The sequence below is a fragment of the Mus caroli genome, unplaced genomic scaffold (assembly GCF_978045245.1).
Source record: "Mus caroli unplaced genomic scaffold, Mus_caroli_1 scaffold_15, whole genome shotgun sequence".
In the NCBI taxonomy this organism is placed as follows: Eukaryota; Metazoa; Chordata; class Mammalia; order Rodentia; family Muridae; genus Mus; species Mus caroli.
Window position 1 is genome coordinate 51927289 of NW_028227270.1, and position 20056 is coordinate 51947344.

General features: G+C 45.4%; 1 long non-coding RNA gene and 1 pseudogene across 2 annotated transcripts in view; both read right to left on the bottom strand.

Annotated features, from left to right (window-relative positions):
* LOC147000898 (uncharacterized) overlaps nucleotides 1-20056 on the bottom strand; it is a 73460-nt gene that overhangs the window by 43754 nt on the left and 9650 nt on the right. The gene's annotated exons all lie outside the window — the stretch shown is intronic.
* Nucleotides 13267-14089, bottom strand: LOC110307703 (uncharacterized; annotated as a pseudogene).

Consider the following 20056-nt stretch of genomic DNA (forward strand, 5'->3'; position numbering starts at 1 on the left):
AATGTATCCCACACCATTCTGTATACTCAGACACTTTGTATTTCACCCACTCACAACAAATGTGCTCCCCTGCTAGGTGGTTCTGAGTCACTGATTCCTTGTTTTAAGCCCACAGCCACTGTTGTTCCAGTATTTCAGGATGTAAGAACGTTTTCCTTGTGGTGTTACAGTAACATTGGTCTGCATATATGTGAAAGGGTGATCCTACAGTGGCGCCCAAGGCCCTAACACTCTGTTCTTACAGCCTATGTGGTGCCCTCATGGTAGGTGACAGGGGGACAAGATTATATTACTGCCACCTTGCCAGAAGATGATCTCTGTGTTTCCCTGGGGGGAGGGTCTGGGAGGAGTTTAGAGTTCCTCGAAAAGATGAGACTGTCACAGTTGTGATCAAGGAGCTATGTGCTTCCAACAACCGGCTGAACTGTCTGCAAGACCAGGGCAGATTCTAAGTGGATGCTGTGGACCCTGTGCAGAGGACTTAGGGGAACATGCCCAGGGCCATGGCTCTCCCAGTACTGAAGTTTCCAAACACCTTTGGTAGGTAGCTTTCCTTGTTTGCAAATGCCAAGCACCCACGTCCCGCCTGGGACTGGGACATCCTGAGCTACGGCCAAGCTGGAAACTGCAGGTCTTGGCTTGTGTGCACTGCTTGCATCTGTGGCCATCGCTACTGAAGGTGTCATGTCCATCATGCCTTGTCATAGAGACTCTGACGTGGACAGAGGCGACCTCTGAGCATGGCGTTTTTCCTACTCTCTGAAGGTATAAGCCTGAAGGTGTGTGTGTGTATGTGTGTATCCTTCTGACTTAGTAAATACGGCGTTCCCTATACTTTTGAGTTTCATAGGGTGAAACAACCCCAGCTGGCTATGCTAGTGAGATGGCGCTTTATTCTCTTTCCTAGAATCTAGCCAAACCCATCTAAAATATACACGTGGGAGGAAGGACTGGAAAAACCAACTCGAATTAATTAGTTTCTCACAGTGGAGAGTGTGGATGTTGCTTCCCATTGAAAAACCACACTCTATTCTCAAAGGCCCCGTGCGGCTAAGAGACTCGTCCCTCCCCAGCTACTCCGGGAGACCATCCATTACTCCTGATTGTTCTTAGAGCTGGTTGTGCTGCCTTATTGGAAAGCGTCTAAAATAGAAACTTTTGGCATGAGTCTCTCTTTCTCCCTATCAGCTTTCAAAGATGAGTTATAGAAACGTCTGGCTTAAACAGGCCAGGAACATATTTCTTCTGTGATAAGAAGTGACTTTTTTTTTTTTTTTGCTCTGAATCAGAAATATCTCCAATAGACCCAATGGTATAAATACAATTTATTGGAGATAAATACAAAACTGAGCAGCGGGAGTATGCAAAGCTCTACATGCTACGCCATCAGGTAACTGCAAACCGGAACAACAGGATATCATGATACATCTTTTAAATGGTCAAACCCACAACAATAACACACCAAATGCTGTCAGAATGCAGGCTCAGAAGAGCATCTGAGGCGGTCAAAATGTATGACCGCTTTGGAAGACAATCTGGCAATTAATTTCCAAGGAAGCTAAACATATACTAAATTCCACTAAGGACCTGGAGAAATGAGTCAGTTGTTAAGAACATTGGCTGCTCTTGCAGAGGACCTGGGATTCAGCTACCAACACCCACACAGTAGCTGACAACCATCTGTAACTCCAGTTGCAGGGTCTGACGCTCTCTTCTGGCCTCCTTAAGTACTGCATGCATATGGTAGATGGTCTCACACACAACATGCAGACAAAACACCACACACAAAAAAGAGATGGCTCAGTGGTTAAGAGCACTGACTGGTCTTCCAGAGGTCCTGAGTTCAATTCCCAGCATCCACATGGTGGCACACAACCATCTGTAATGAAATCTGATGCCCTCTTCTGCTATATCTGAAGACAGCACAGTGTACTCATCTACGTAAAATAAATAAATAAATCTTTAAAAGAAAAAAAAGAAATACTTAAAAGCATAAATTTGATTTGGACTTGGGCTCCTACAAACCAACAAGACTTCGGAACTTATTTTTACAGAACAACCAGTACGTAAATGTCTAGAGAAACTTTACTGAAAATCAGCCACGAAAGCCAGTGAGACGGCTCAGCAGGCAGAGGTAATTGACATCAGCCTGACAACCCGAGTTCCAACCCTAGGACCCCACATGGCAGAAGAAGAGAACCAATTCCTACAAGTTTTCTTCTGATCTCCATATGCATACAGTGGCAACCAAGTGCCTTGTCATACCCCAACCCATGCACAATAAATAGTGAATGCAGTAAAGGAGAAGAAGAGGAAGAAGAAGAAGAGGAGGAGGAGGAGGAGGAGGAGGAAAAGGGAGGAGGAGGAGAAGGAGAAGAAGGAAGAAAGTAGGAAGGAGAATAAAGAAAAACTTAGCTTGCTTATTTATTTATTTATTTATTTATTTAGAGACTGGGTCTTGGGTCTTGCTCTGTAGTCCAGACTGGTCAATCATTTACAATTTTTCTACCTCAGCCTCCAAAGCAGCTGGGAAAACAAGCATGTGCTACCATGATCAGCTAAGAAAGTCACTTAAATGCTGTTATTATATACGTATTTCTGTATGATGTATATGTTTCAGGACCTCTCATTTGTCAAAGTCAGATGATAGCTTTTGGAAGTCTTTTCTCTCATCCCACTGTGCATCCGGGGGTTGAATTCACATCACCAGGTTTGTGTGGTAAGTGCCTTTGCCCTCTGAACCCAGAGAAACATATTTTAAATTTAAATTTTGTTTTGAGACTGGCTCTCACTAGCCATTGACTAGACTGTAAATCTCTTGGTAGACAAGGCTGGCCTCCAACTCGCACATCCCTGTGCACACAGCAAATGTCAAGTGTGCTGGTCTGCATATCAGAGGCCACACTGGTCCTCTGCAGAGCAAGCATTTTAGTGTTTGATCCAGACTCACCATTGGAACTGAGGTACCACTTGGATTTAAGATAGAGATCACCAAGGAAAGGAAAAATGATAAGTTTGGTGACAAAGGCTATGGAATGGCCAAGATGAAGTTCTGAATAGTTGGCAGCTGGTCCTACCACATTGTCATCCACTGGAGAACCCAAGAGACAAAGCAGAACTTGGGCACTGGACGCTGTTTATGGCTGAACAGATTGCCGGTCTCCACGAGGCTTAGTACTGACTGTGTTTCTTTCCTCTCACATGCCCTGCCTGCCCTGACTTGTCCACTCATAAAGTTTCTCACTGTGCCAGGATCACTGCTAGGATTGGAGAGTGTAAGAGGGAGCTAGGCAGATAAGCCCTGTGTGCTCCGAGCCCCGAGCACCAAGGGAGAACGCTGCCATCGAGTGTTTACACAGATAAGGGTCTTGCAAAGTGGCCACACACGCATTTTGTAAGGCCTTTCTCCCACAGGGCCAGCATGTATTTAGCAGGGCAGATGTACAGGGGACAAGAGTAACGTTCAGCCTTCTGAGAACCAGACAATGGCTTTGAAGCGAGGCTAATCTTTGGAAATAATAGTGCTACTGTTTGAGTGCTCAGAGAGAGAGAGAGAGGCTTGTGTTGTGCACATGGAAAATGAGGATTGGCCTAAATCCCACAGTGGGTCCCGCTGGCCGCGGACTCACTGTGCAATTCTTGTTCAAAGCCTCACGATAGCAACTGGAATACACACAGCCAGCAACTGGGAGACCATGCGTGCTGCTCCTGGCACTGCTGCGTGTGCTGGCTCAATGGAAAGGGGCAAATGGGTGTCTTCGAATTTTTACTTCCATCTAAATTAAGAAAGCAAAAGTAATAGTGCAGTCAGGGGTGGCTTGCAGAGATTCCCGAGCATTTCTGGTGCCTTTGATCCACTCATTCTCTCTCTGTAACTTGAACAGAACTCCATTCACATTTAACTTACCCAGAGGGTCTTGTCAGAAGTCATGCGGGGGAAGGAGTTGCAGAGACAAAGTTTAGAGCTAAGGCGAAAGGATGGACCATCCAGAGACTGCCTCACCTGGGGGGTCCATCCCATAATCAGCCACCAAACGCAGACACTATTGCATACGCCAGCAAGATTTTGCTGAAAGGACCCTGATATAGCTGTCTCCTGTGGGGCTTTGCCAGTGCCTGGCAAATACGGAAGTGGATGCTCACAGTCAGCTGTTGGATGGAACACAGGGTCCCCAATGAAGGAGCTAGAGAAAGTACTCAAGGAGCTGAAGGGGTCTGCAAACTATAGGTGGAACAACAATATGAACTAATCAGTACCCCCAGAGCTTGTGTCTCTAGCTGCATATGTAGCAGAAGATGGCCTAGTCAGTCATCATTGGTAAGAGAGGCCCCTTGGTATTGCAAACTTTATATGCCCAGTACAGGGGAAAAGCCAGGGCCCAAGAAGTGGGAGTGAGTGGGTAGGGGAGCAGGGGAGGGGGAAGGTATAGGGGACTTTTGGGATAACATTTGAAATGTAAATGAAGAAAATATCCAAGAAAAAAAATAAAATCATGAAGTCATGTGGGGTACGGGCTTCCATAAACTCAATCATGTGGTCCCAGTAGCATCCATCTGTCCTCATTTGGCCTCATTACTGGGCTCAGTCCAGTGCCTGGTATGTGCTATGCAGATAACTCTCTGGAAAATGCCCTTACCTTCTTCTCTTCCATTTTGCAAATGCCAGAGGTTTCCTCTTACCCTTTGGCCCAACAGTGCCCATTCACAGCCTCGCCTTAGAATCCTGCTCTCTTTGCTCCTCTCTGCCCGAATCCTGCAGGTTGGATTTGGCAATCAGGAAGTGATTGGTGCTGTGCTGTGCTGCTCAGAGGCAGTGACAAAGTACCACACTCCAGGCAGCTTAAACAATGGCACCTTATTTTACCCCTGTTCTGGAAGCCGTAAGTTAGGCACCAGCAGGGCTGCGTGAGGAAGGGGGCCTCGAGTTGCTCTCTACCTGCCTGCTTTGCAATAATGGTTTCTTCTCATCCCGCTTACCTGAGGCCTCTCTGTGCTCACAGTCTCTTGTTATAAGGTACACCTGCCCTGTCATGTGAGCCTTGACTCCATGACCTCATTCATGTAACCCATTTACCTCTAAAACCTTCTACCTCCAATGACAGTCTTCATGGAGAATGGAGGCTTTAACATGTTCGCTAGAGGAGAATGGGGCTTCTTCATCTACATCTCAAGTTCACAGCAGGCAGAGGGTGAACTTCTGGAAGGGAATACGAGGATTTCTCACAGGCTCCTCATCCTCTTAGTACAAAAGATGTAATCTGAGTCACAGTGCGATATGTTCCCCAGGGAATGCAAGAATTGCTGAGTGACATCACACCCACACCTGGAATGATGCCCTACCCCGAGGATATCCCAGGACTTCAGAGTATGCTAGCATCCCATATAACCCAAGCTTCTATTAGTGGGCATGGTGCTTTTCACACCACCCACTGAGCACTTCATTACTGATTGGGTGCTGGAGAGGTCAGGGGGCCTCTGGGACTCAAGTGATCCATGGAAGCGCATGGTCAGAACCATGCGTCTCTGGTGTTCTCTGAGAGGATTTCTGTCTTAGCCTTAAGGGAAGAGGATCCCCTATGCCTGTTCGCAGATGATTCCTGACACACAGGAGCAAGCTGGGAAACAGAGTGCTGCATTATGCCCAAGCGGAGAGGACCCAGAACGAGCACAGGCCAAGATCACCAAGCTGAAACCCCAGTTGTCCCCCTCTCTTCCCTTTCCTGTGCTTCTGATTTGGGGGTTAATGATAATTAAGTGCCTTTAGTGTGCAAAACATTAGGTTAGCTCAAATGTAGCAGCTGAACTCTACATAGACACTGAAATGTTTCTGCATAGGGTCAGGGCTCTCCAAACCTTCCCAGCATGTCCTGGGCCCCGCAGCCTGTTTAGTCCCTTGAGCATCCAAAAAGATGACTCAAGGTCAGCCAACGTGTGCCAGCTCAGATCACAGTTCTCTAGGAAGATGCTTCCACTGTCACTTCTTCCTCTTTCTTCTCTTCTTCCTCCCCTCTTCTTCCTCTTCCTCTTTCTTCTCCTCTTCCCCCTGCTCCTCTTCCTCTTCTCTTCCTCCTCCCCATCTTCTTCCTCTTCTTCCTCCCCCTCTTCCTCCTCTTCCTCTTCTCTTCCTCCTCCCCCTCTTCCTCTTCTTCCTCCCCCTCTTCCTCCTCTTCCTCTTCTCTTCCTCCTCCCCATCTTCTTCCTCTTCTTCCTCCCCCTCTTCCTCTTCTTCCTCTTCTCTTCCTCCTCCCCATCTTCTTCCTCTTCTTCCTCCCCCTCTTCCTCCTCTTCCTTTCTCCTCCTCCTCTCCCTTCTCTTCCTCCTCTTTTTCCTCTTCTTCCTCCCCCTTTTCCTCCTCTTCCTCCTCCTTTTGTAGAATCCAAATTAAAAGCTATAAATTGCTTCATGCAGTTGATTGCTCAGAAATCATTCAGAAAAGCAGTGCCTTTTCCATTGCCAGGAGGGTTTACCACCATGGACAGCTCCAGGCTTTTGCTAGCACTAGGTCAAAGAACAAAGGACTATAGGAAGGCTTCTCTGAAAATATACATACATGAAGCAAGCAGGTTATATTTAGGAATATGTGTGTAGAGTACACACACACACACACACACACACACACACTTACAAATATGCATGTGATAGCAATTAGTGAGGAAAAGAGGCCATGAATTTAAAGGAGAGCAGGAGAGGGTTTGGTGGGAGGAAATGGATGGGAGAAATGTTGTTATTGTATTATATTCTTAAAAATAAAGATAAAAAAATTTAAAAGAACAAATACAACAGCACTCTTGGTTCTACCAAGAATTTCAGCAAGCAAGATCAGAAGCATCCAACCTGAAGAGAATTATTACTGTATGTGAATTTGTTTTAAAATAGACCATACAGTCTAATACCTGAAACTAGAGATGGGGGTTAGCATGCGTCTGTTAAAATTTAAATGTCCATCACCACAGAGGGAGTTTATGTAAGCTTGTCCAGCCAGTACTCACTGGGGAGGCTTTTGTGGTGGGGAAGGCTGAAGCCCAGAGATGAGAAACAGTCTGTATGGGGCCAGGGCTGCAAAGGGGCAAAGACTGGCTTTGGGTTCACACTGTCAAAAGCTGACATTGTGAGAAGAATCCTTTATCCTGATCCTCACGCTTGGTGCCTGTGAGCTGTGAAGGGTGAGGATGTGGACTGGGAGGGTCTCAGTGGAAAGCTGCTTACCGTTAGGACCGCCCACTTAGTCATATGACCACACCCAGTCACATGACCACCCATCTAGTCTCATGACTACTCATGGAGACACTTGCCTCATCATTTCTGGTTCAGTTTTTAAGAAGTTCAGATGTTTCTTAAAGAGAATGATTTCCTTCTGTTCAACCCCAGCTCCAATGGACACACACACAAATGCACACAAATGCACACATATACATGTACATACACACCTGTGCCAACACAGACATACGCTCATATTAAAACATTCCTGTCTTTGAGTACCTTCCCGTAGGCTCACATGCACACAGCTGCACACATGTCCACTCACATGCACCACAGACACAGTGAACCTAGCTTCTCAATTTCCTGCTTCTCAGAAGTCATCAAGAGCTGTGTTGGTGCGGGGAACACCTGGGGGACTGCTCTGTGCCTGCAGCCACAGCTGTATTTCTCTCTTATTCCCTATCTTCCCAGGTTTTCCCAGCTGTTGTCAAGTAAATAATGCTATTGTCCTAAAACCTGGACACCTGGAAACATGGCCAGAGGGACTTAGCAGACATGAGTAAGGCTATGGCAGGGCATATTATCCCCATGTGCCCAGGGGATCCAATGATACCACAGGGTCCTTTCAAGATGGAGGCATCAGGGCCACATCTGGGAAGCTGACATGAGACAGTGGATGATGGAGAGGTGACCTCTGAGGAAAGGGGAGGGGCTGCAAGCCAGGGAGACGTGCTTGGATTGTTCACCCGGTAGAAACTGAGAAACAAGGAATGGGATTCTCTCTAGAGCCCCACCCCCACCCCCGCCCCAGACCTCTAGCCCCGCCCCGGGCCTTTAGTCCCGCCCCAGATCTCTAGCTCCGCCCCAGACCTCTAGCCAATGAAACCAAATTTGAACTTCTGTCCTCTAGAACTGCCAAGTGACAAATCTCCATGACGTCAAATCAGTAAACTCGAGGCAGCTTCTTGTGACTGCCACAAGGAATAAGAATGTCAGTTGTTTTTATAGCAGGTGCGTGCACCTGCGCGTGTGTTTCTTTTCCTGGCCGAATCGAATCATCGAAAATTGGTTGTTTTGCGCTGCTTGGAAATTGTTGGAATCGATCCCCAGCATAGCAACACTTTAGAAAGTATTTTCATTTGTTATTTGGAGGTTTCATCCCAAATAACACCCATCTCTCACTCCCCATTGTAACTCCCCCAAGCCCTCTGAGCACCTCCCCCTCCCAACTCCATGCTACTTTTTAATTTCGCACTGAGTCCAGTTGCATTGTCTATGTGTAAGTGGGTCTGAGGTCTTCCACTGGAACATGGGCAACCTAGCGGAAGCCATACTCCCAAAAAATCATCACCCCCAGCAGGCCCCTGTCAACTGCCGAGAGCCTCATAGCTGGTGATGGGGCCTTGGGATCCTCTCTTCTGTCTATGCTGGCATTTGTATTGACTCGATTTTGACAGCACCGCCTTCTTAGAGGGAGTCTGTGGAATTCCTTTGCATGGGTGAACGTGTCATGTCTTCCAGTTCTCAACCCCTTCACACTTGCTCATTCCACCGGCAGAGGTGGTGTCATAGAAGATGGCCCCACTGCTATGAGGTCAGTACCATGCTGTCTCTGCAGGGTGGACTCTGGGGCTGGCAGCTGCCATCTGCTCTCATGCCAGCAAAGGTGAGCCCTTCTCCATGCTCACCGATTTTAGGGGCCTCATCCTCTATCACTTCCCTGTTGATAAAGGTCCCATCCTGTTGCATATTGATTCAACATATATGTGGCTTTATTCCAAAAGATACCTCAGTGCTTTCTGTCTCACTTATTTGGCTATTTGCTCCATCATACACACCTGTTCTGTCAAAGCATCTTAAATTTACTCAACATTCCTTCAGCAGAAGTGCCCAAACAATCATTGCCCATGCCCACTTTGTCCCTGTGTAGTAAACACGAAGGCTTCTTCTTCTTCTTCTTCTTCTTCTTCTTCTTCTTCTTCTTCTTCTTCTTCTTCTTCTTCTTCTTCTTCCTCCTCCTCCTCCTCCTCCTCCTCCTCCCTCCCCCTCCCTCTTCCTCCCTCCCCCTCCCTCTCCTCCTTCTCCTTCTTTTAAAAAAGATTTATTTATTTATTTTATTTGTATAAGTACACTGGAGCTGTCTTCAGACACACTAGAAGAGAGTGTCAGATCCCATTAAGCCACCATGTGGTTTCTGGGAATTGAACTCAGGACCTCTGGAAAAGCAGGTGGTGCTCTTCCCCGCTGAGCTGTCTCTCCATCTGCAGGCTTATTTTTAAACATGCATCACTGGTATGAATGACATAGAGATGGGCTCTCAATAGCACAGACGTTAAATCAGAAGCTGAAACTGGTGCTTAGAAAAGATTAAGGTCACATACAGGACTACCGGGCAGGAGAATGTTAAATGCTTATATATAATTGATCAGCCTTGTGATTAAGATCCAGTAAAACTAGGTTGTTGTGTGTGAGACGCCAAGTCAGCCGTGAGCAGAACGAGACAGGAGTGAAATCCATGACTTTGTGTGCAGGTGTTTGTCAAGGTTCGGTGAGATGGGCCATTGGTAGTATCAAAAGAAACCAGTAGACTTGGCAAGACTAACTCTTAAGCTCATAATAAAATATCAATATAAACGGGTGGTAGAGAAAGTTCAGTAGTTAAGAGCACATTTTGGTCTCAGAGGTCTGGAACGCCATTCCCAGCACCCATGGCAGGGATCTTCTGCCCTCTTCTGGCTGTGCCCGGTACTGCATGCATGTATTCACAAATTAAAATACCAATACAATCTTTTTGTTTGTTTTTTTGTTTTTTGTTTTTGTTGTTTTTTGCTTCGTTTTTTTGTTTTTTGTTTTTGTTTTTAAATCCAGGACACTAACTTCAAAAGGACAAAGAATATAAAATGTTCCTACAATGCTAAATACAAGGAAGGAAGAGTAAAAAACAGGGATGTAAGATGTAAGCAGAAGTTTATCAACAAGAATTTTTAAAATGGTGTGATGCCCAGTGGTGCACAAAGTCCATATGTGCTACCTACAAGGTACATACCTTGTACCTTGGCTGACGATGTGAAGGACCACAGCTTCCCAATTTTGTTCTTATAACCTAAGCTTGTCATTGTCAATGTAGTGGTTTTGCATTTCCATGGATGTTTTAGAATCAGTTTGCCAGTTCCTGGAAGAATAATCACGCTGGACTCTTACTTAGGAATGGTTTGAAAACACAAAAGCACTTGGAGAGAACGTGGCTTTTTCTAATCCACGAGGATATGTCTCTCCTGGCTTGCCCTTTTCAGGGTAAAGACCATACACATTGCTATGTCCAGCTTTAACTCACAACTGAACACAATCTAGAATCACTCTGGCAAAAAGGTTTCAGTGAGGAACTATCTAGATAAGGTGGCCCGTGGGCTTGTCTATAGGGGAGAGTCTTGACCACTTAGGGTGGCATTCCTGGGTAGGAGATCCTGGAATCTTTAAGAGGGGAGAGAGCAAACGTAGCACCAGCATGCACTCATTTATCACTTTCTTTCTGGGCTCTAGATCTGCTGTGCCACCTTCTGGAAGCTCCTGCCCCTGTAACTTGGGACTTTGAGATGATGTAAGTTCTTTCTCTCTTCCACTGCTTTTGTCCAAGTGTTATGCAATAGTAACCGAAGGGATAGTCACATACTGCTAATTTTCTTCTTCTCATTTGTTCTTTGATATTGATATATCATTTCCCCTTTCCCTGGCCTCCCTCCAGAAGCCCCCACATACCCCTCCTTGCTTCCTCTCAGATTCATGGCCTCTTTTTTCACTGTTGTCACACGCATACATGTATATACATCCTAAATATGTGAATACAACCTGCTTAATCTATATAGTGGTACCTGTATATATGTTTTTAGGATGACTACCTGGTATTGGGTAACAATTGGTGTGCTCTTCCCTGGGGAAGATTATTTCTTCTGATGTCAGTATTCCTTAGTAGCCTGTAGTTCTTTGTGTAGGGCTGAGACCTTTTTACACATTTTTAAAGGCTTGTTTTTAATTATGTGTATGTGAATATGGGTGCAAGTGTCCAAGGAGACCAGAGAAGTCAGATCTCTCTGAAGCAGGAGCCATGGGCATCCATCAGCCCTGACATGGGCACTGGATCAAACTCTGGTCTTCCTTAAGAGCAATATGCATTTCCAACCACTGAGTCATACATCCAGCTGAAGGTATGCATTTTGATATATCTATTTCTAGATTTATCATATATATGATAAATCATATATATATATATATATATATATATATATGAGTATACTGTCTTCAGACACACCAAAAGAAGGCATCAGATCACATTACAGCTGGTTGTGAGCCACCATGTGGACTGGGAATTGAACTCAGGACCTCTGGTAGAGCAGTCAGTGCTCTTAACCACTGAGCCATCTCTCCAGTTCCTAAGGTCATACTTTTACAATTTTATACACATATATAATGCATTCTGGTTTCTCTTTCCCCATACATCTATCTCATCTTCCACATATCCCTATAACAGCCCTCCCCCACATATATATCAGTCTCTTTTAATGACTTTACTATTGTTACATGACCCATATAGTATTGGACTTTTTAAACTTCACCTTCTCCATCTTTACTTTGGTACATAGAAATTGTGATGGTCTGTATGAGAATGCTCTCTCCTCCATAGGCTGATATATTTGAATGCTTGGGCCCCAGTTGGTGGAACTTTTTGGGAAGAACTAGGAGGTGTGGCCTTGTTGAAGGAGGTGTTTCCCTGGGGGTGTGATTTGAGGGTTCAAAAGCCCAAGACATTCCCAGCTAGCCCTATCTGCCTTCTATTTGTTGATGAGGATGTAAGCTCTCAGCTAGTGCTTTTGCACCATGCCTGCCTGCCTGCTGCCATGCTCCCCACCATGATGGTCATGAACTCTATCCCTCTGCAACTGTGAGCCCCAATTTCAACATTTTCTTTGACAAGTTGCCTTGGTCATGGAGTTTTGTTACAGCAATAGAAAAGTAACTAAGACAGAAGTTGGTACCAGGAGTAGGGCATTGCTATGCCATACCTGGCCGTGCTGTTTTCTGGAAGAATGTAGAAGATCCTGAGACTCTGAACTGGAAAGTGGTTGGATGCTGTAAGCAGGTCTCAATGAATGATCCTAGTAGGAGCCAGGCAGAAACAGTACTGAGAGCAAAGTGTACAATGGAGATATATTCAAGAGGTTTCACAGGAAACATTGGCAGCAGGGCTAGAGACCAATGCGTTATTTTGGTAAAGAATGTGGCTCCTTTTTGTCTTTACTTTAAGAATCTGGCTGAGGCCAAACTGAAGAGTGTTGGACTAATTTCATTTGGCGAGGAGATCTAAAGAGCCTAACATTGACCCTGCCATGTGGTCACTCTTAAGCAGAAACACAATGAAAACATCAACAGCTGAGTCTACCCATTAGGCCACGGTGCTGGACCTGCTCTACAATTCTTGAATCAATAATAGGCCAAGGGTAAAATGACATAGGATATGTCAATAGAAACAAAAACTATCTGATACTCATGACTATTTTTAAAAGGCTTCTAGAACAGGGCTGAGAATGTCGTTTTCTTAATAATCAAACAGATAATTAGAAATCAGAAGAAAGTATATTTGACAATGGAGTACTTCCACTAAGATGGAGAGGAGAAAATGTCTGCTCTCCCATCACTGACTTGAGAGTTGTGCATGAAGGCATGAGATAAGAAGAAGATGGCGCTATAGGTCAGGAAGAGGAAGAATGATCTCTTACCTGAAAAGCACAAGGGAATCAACCCACGAAAACTACTTAGTAACGAACTCCAGATGCTCAGAACTAGTAACTTTCTAGCTAGTTATGTTGCCGGTGATAAACTCCAGCAACTATTAATGAAGCTGAAAACCATTCACAAGTTTCCTCTGTTCTTGAGGCTCTAAATACAGCACAGGTATTTATTTTATACTATGTGTAATTATGTAACTTATCATTAATACCATAAATATTAGTCACTTCTACTTTAACATGGATAAGCACATCAAAAGCAGCCATGTTCAGATCGCACACTATACTATACTGAGCATCGTTCCCAACGCTGACTGCAGCTCACTAGATCAGGCTGGACACTCACCTCTGAACCACGTTTTCAGGCATGCAGAAGGCAGGACTAAGAGGCTCATCTGTTCTTCTCCCAGCGGTGTTAATCCAGCGATGCGGAATAAAGTGTGTAAAGGACCATATCTCCTGGCCTCCCTGCCAACTCCCCAGCCTCTTCATTCATGAGGCCACACAGCTTTTCTCTATCAATCTGAGGAAGCCTTCCTATTACCTGCACTGAGGCCAAGCCCAACCACAAAAAGCATGAAACTGGTAACATCTCCTGTCTCCTATTGAGTCCCCCTGAGCCGATCATTATTCGCAAAGCCACCAACCATGTAAGTCCGAATTCCCTTGATGCAACTGACTAGTTCTCGTTGCCAGGAATCTTGTGTAACAGTAGATCTGCCCCGCTGAGATTCAGAGCCCAGTCTACACCGAGTCCATCATCAAAGTTCACACAGGACAAAACGAATTCAGCTACCTGTCCCTCATCAAGCTTGCCTAAAAGAGCCGAAGTTGCAACCGTAGAAAATGAGGATCTCGTATCAATTTTTTCCCAGTATCTCTGAGGTTTGAACATAGACCACAACTTCCTTTACATCAGCAACATTAATACTATGACACAGGGTAAGAGTCTGGGTGGCACTGGAAGTGTACAGGAGATGTGGGTCTTTCCAATGCTACCATTCCCGCCCCAGCACCTGTGTGATAAACATCAGTACTTCCCTGTCCATGAGATCCACCACTGTCAGGACCTTTTAAAAAACATCACTAATTTTCAAATATTCAAACATGCACTATTTGTGAGCATTTCCCCTACCTCCCAGCCCCCCCACCCCCATAGGAGAAAAAAAAATAATGGGCACATTTCTCCAGTAACAATCTTATGCATTGTGCCCATGTCTGATCGCTAACAGCTTATAATTTTTCAATAATAAAAATTAGCAATACACTTAAGGAGAATGAGCACAGTCACTGTGAAGTAATCGCCATAATTTCCAGTCAGAATTTTTGAAATACATGAAGACAATGTTCATTTGTGTAGTAGACTTCCATTAATTCTTAGATATTCAGTTACGGTTAAATCTAATTATTATAGATGCTAAAAAGTCATGTAATTCAATATATTTTAATTTATGAAACTCTTGGAATTTCATTTTGGTTATATTAATACATTGACTTAAATTGAATTAATATTTATATAGATAAAAGTGATGTTGATTATTATGAAATTATTATGTGCTCTATCTGGAATAACATACCAGCTGGGAATTATAATTTTAAAAGATAATGTTCAACTCTGAGGTTTTTTTCCAGTTAATAAACATATTGATATATTTATTTAAGATGTATTTTTTTCTGGTCAAGAAATGAGTAAGCAAGTCACTGGAGCAGAAGAGAAACCTTAGAGAGTCACTCCCATGTTCAATGATTCATTATATCACAGCCTCAATCACAAGAAAAATATTGGGACAATGGCTGATTATTCAGAAAAATAAGATATATGTTTTCCATCCAGATAAAACTAAGATGAATCGAAGTGTTAAATGTAAGACATAAAAGCCAATGCTGGAAATGAATGTGTGTACTCAACAGGTGAGGAGATGCTAAGTACGACCCAGAATTGGAAGGACGTTTGTTCTACAGGTTGCCCCCACCCCCTCCTGCTTTGGTCAGTCCTTGTTCTTAAAATAAGTTCGAGCTGTCAGCATCAAAATAGATCCTTGTGTCGGTCCAACCAGAAAACAAATAAAGCTGGGTGCTTGTGAAAGGGCTCTTGGTGACGGCTATTATCACAAAGACTCAGACAGGCGCAAGGCCCTTGCGGACAAGCACCCATGCCTTCCCCAGAAATATCAGGGCAAAGATGTCTGCCCAGAAACTGGGTGCACTGCCTTCCGAGACTGACCCTTGTCACCTAGGATGACTGTTTCAGAGTGTCGTGTATAATTCTCAGTTTTCCTTGAAAAGCTTCCACTCCACTCGACCTCTGAACTCACAGGTCACACAGAAAGCCTCGTCACGTTGCAACAAGACCTCGTCAATAAACTGAGCCTGCCTTGGGAGCATGAGTCTTTGCTCTCATTTAGCTCCCAGTCCTAATCCATGCTACCTTTATGTTTCTGACCGGCAGGCTGAGAACCATGTGCACATTTATCCTCAATTCTCTGGCAAACAAACACACAAAATCATAAACAAAAGACAAAAGAACCATATAAAGTTAAAAGATTTCCCCCCAGAAATAGGCTCAAGTTGATTAACTCTCTCTCTCTCTCATGGAATTATACTGGACTTTCGACATCAAAAGAGTTGAAAGCACTTGCAACACAAATTTCATCCTGTCCAGTTTTTAAAAACATTAACTAGTGGAATATAAAGAATGTGTTAGCATTGGCAACAACTGCTCGAAGCTTGCATTCTGGACGTGTCTCTCCTGGGGCAGCGTGTTGAGTCTTCTGGGCGCTTTGGGGATGGATACGATTGGGGATGGATAAGATGCATGTGGAGCGGGCTCTCTCTCCCCTGAAATATTTTGAGAGCCACCCCAGGATTTCTCCTTCACTCTTTAGACTGTCACTCACCATGCCTTTATTAACTACTAGCTTGTCACAACACCTGTCAATACATTTCCTCCGCCACTCCAGGAACACAAGCTCCTCTTTAGAAATTAGGTACAGGCAGCTAGTGTGGGTATTTACTCTCTTCCACAGCCTGTGACTTCTGGAAGACATGTGCCAGGACCAGCATCTCAGAAATGTGCTTAGAGTATTTCTTGAAAAGAAATAGCTTCTTTGAAAAACAACACAGGCAAAGTTACTCTCTGGTAAAAGCAACTCCCAGCCAACAAATACATTGTTGCTGAAGGCACAGGTCCTGCTGCACTTAAATGGTTTTGCAGATGGAGCTGGGGACAACATAAATGAAATGTGTCTTTTTACTGTTCCCTTCAAAGCTTGAAGCACATGGATCTGGCTTCCTTCATAGGCAGCCCAGTTCTGCCTACTGAATTGCACTTACTGATTATTATACTCATTTCAGATGAGTATAAACACCTGCTTCTCATCCAGCCCCGCCTCTCTCTCATGGTGGGCTGGCTCAGGGCCTACAGGTCTTGCCTCCAGTGGGTATACATTCAATAGTGATGGGCTTGAAGAGTTTTCTGGTCCACAGCCTCAGCCTTTTCAAATGAATGCTGCCTCTTTTCCTCTACTCTAGGGCTTTTTTGTAGTTTTTCTCTAGAACCTAATTGCTGCTAGGGAACTATCAGTTCTGGTACAACACCAAGAGATGCCTGCTGCAATCTTCGGAGGCCTCTGTTCCAACCCCTATGTGAACAACTAAGACACAGAGAAGTACATGGCAGATCCAAAACACAGGGACATGTGTTGATTGAGTTCAGGCCCCAGAGGTGGGCTGGTGATGGGCTCAGAGTCCCCGTGGCCAGGTACTTGCTATGACAAAGCCTGGTAGTACATGTGGGATATTGAGTAAGAAAGTGAACTATTAAATATTGCAGTTTTTACTTAAGTAATTTGTGTTAGGCAGTAAGAGAGTAAGCTAATATAATTCAAGGCAGCAACCTGGGTCCTAGCACTCATTTCTAATTGAGTCAGCCACTGTCATGGTGAGCGCAGATCTCTGTCTCCATTGCTTTAGGGACATGTAGCCAGGAGACCCTTATGAAGTTATCTCAGATGGAGCTGGGTCCAGAAGGCTTGGGCTGCACTGAGGATGGCAAAGATAAACTGAGAGGGAAGCTTCCTGAAAGTGAGGTGTTCATGTGGATTGCCTGATTCACATGATTTGATGCCATGAAATCCCAGACCCCAGCAAGTGGGTGAGCGCCTCTAACAAGGCCAGTATGGAGCTTGAAAGTCAGGTAGTGAGGCTCTCAGATGCTCATTCTCATTAATTCAGCTGTTGACACAAAACACAGTTCCCTCATCAAAGGAATCAGAGGTGGTTGTTCTGAGCCAAATATGAGGGACCCCAACCCAGGCAGATGGTTTTTGGCTGCTCTGAGTGACACATTCTTTTCGTGGAAGAAGTTATGAGAATGTCGATAGTCACAGAACAAAAGAAAACAATAAACTAGCACACCCACCAGATACGTGGTACAGACAAGACCGCGGACTTCGATTTTACATTTTTCAGAGGTTATCTGGTGACGTTCATTCTTTGATTTTGAGTTGGAGGAAGGGAGTGATTTGGGCATGATTGGGTAAATGTGCCCAAGTTTTACCTGAGCCACACAGATGCTAGGTCAGACAGTCAGAGAGGTTCATGCTAAGTCTGAAGGGCACGGATTGACTGTAATTTCCCATCTTTCCTGAATCACCATGTTCTAATCAGTCACAGTCTTCAGGACTGAGTCTAGGATTTACTTCTAGATGTGGCTTTCTCGGGAAACTTCAGACCATAGTCAGCAGTGACGCTTGGCCTGTCTCCTCCAGGCTCTTGGTTAAGTTTGAACATCCGAGGATAGGGTTGGCAGCGTTCCTGTTAATGTCCCCAGGTACAGGCAGCCAAGGTAGAAACAGAAGTGAATAAACTCAAAGGAAACTAGCCACGGGTCAGGACCAAGGACAAAGAAGATGGCTTCCCAGTGGATAGCTAGCAAGGTATTAGGTTTGTGTAAGATCAAAGAAGAGCAACTCATAGGCAGAGAGGATATCCCCCATGTCCTGTAGTGTGGAAGCAGGATGCCGCGATGGGGCTGGACGGGGTTCAGGGTGGGTGTGGTAGTGTACCAGAGAGGTGATGGCATGTCTGCACACTGGAGAGGCATCCACAGAGGAGGAGAGAGGGTGGAACCTGAACAGAGAAATCCTAGGAAGGACCGTAGTCAGATTCTGGACCATGGACAGCGAGGAAGAGGCTGTACAGGAACAAAGCCACTCTGAAAGGATGCAGTGTCCTTACATGGTGCAATGACAGTCCGTGCCAACAGGGGGCTTCTCTACTGCCATTGTTTAGAAACTCCTGTGACAGAGAATTTGATAAGAACCTGAGCTGGCTCCCAGTCTCTTCACTGCCCACTCTACAGACAGTGTGGAAAGTCAGTATGGCTGTGAATACCTGCTCTGTGGTGTTTGCCTTGTGTGAGCTCGCAGACACAGGCTTGGTGTTAAAGACCACTGGAAATGTCAGATCTGAGTCCTCATCTGGCTTTCTAAGGTAAAGTGTCACAGAGGGCAGATTTCTGCCCTCCCTTGCTCGATATCAGCACCCACCTCATGGCAAAACAACATGGACTAATGGCCTGAATAATAAGTCACAGAAGGGGCTGGAGTGATGTCTCAGTGGTTAAGGGCACTGACTGCTCTTCCAGAACTCCCGAGTTCAATTCCCAGCAACCACATGATGTCTCACAACCATCTGTAATGGGATCCGATGCCCTCTTCTGGTGGCTGAAGACAGCTACAGTGTACTCATATACATAAAATAAATAAATCTTTAAAAAGTCGTAGAAGGATGAATTTATCTAAGATAAGATAGTAACCCACAAAGACAATGTGAGATTTTGAGTCTTGATCCTCTTTCCTTGTTTCTAGACAACTTAGGGTCAGAACATCCGTTAGTTTTAGATCCTTTTATGATTAAAAAGCCACAGACTTGTTAAGGGCTGTTTTTTAAAGATGGCCAGATTGAGGCAAGAAGAATCAGGCAAACGCCAGCTTGGAACCCTGTTTGTGGATTAGGTCAGCGGAGAGACAGCCAGCCACAGGGACGCATCAGGCGAACGACAGCTTGGAACTCTGTTTGTGGGTTAGGTCAGCTGAGAGACGCCAGCCACAGGGACGCAGCACTTGAGGAAGTTCTGTCCATGGAGGAGAGCGCTTCCCACGGCCGCTTCTTGATCTCTGCCAGAGGATCACACCCTACAGCCCCCCTCATGAAGTTCACAGTGCTTCCCAAAGCTCGCTGCCATCCATGAGACCGGAAGTGAGGTGACAACACCTCATCCCTGTGGCATGAGCAAGGCCTTCACTTGACCATCGTTGCCATGAGACTGTGGAAGGCTGCTAACCTGCCCTCCGAACCTGAATGTGGGGACGTGGACTGAGTAGAACCACAGGGAGGGAAGAGCCAGCATTCCGTGTCATGTTTTCTGGTCAGCCAGCAAGACCGGGTGGGGGGGGGGGGATGGGGAGGCTGCTCTCTACAGCAGAAATGAGCAAAAGTCAATTTATCAAGGCACATAACAGTACAGAGCAGGGATTTCGAAGCATGCCGTTGCTTTGTCAAACACACTGGCTACCCTCTAGAAAGCCGAGGAATCCCTGCTTCATGGGGCGCTACCCCAACACCCAGTCCATATCCTTTTCTAGTGTGTGTGTGGAGGAGGGGCTGGTAGAGAGTGGATGGCCCAGGGTAGCTGCAACCAACCTTAGTCCTTTTTGTGGAGACTTTGTCATCTTGGACACCTGCCTGGACTATCAAGATCTTGGAATACTGCTGCAGGGCAGAGCGCACACCCGGCGAGGCCCAGAGCTCCTCTGTGGGACCGACACACTCCTGAAGGCGCAGATGCCCCCTCAGTGCCAACTCAAGGCATACGAGTGGCGGCAGCAGCCCACTGCTCTCAGGGGAGCTTGCCTAAACACTGTCCCCTGTCATTTCTCTGCTGGAGGTAAGATGACATTTCCCCAATGAGTGTCTGTGAGGGCAGCCCTGAAATGAACAAAACTGACCATTCTTCAAGACTCAGATTGCTGTGGGCTGGAGCACTGTTTAATCTGCCTGCTCTGTATTCTCTC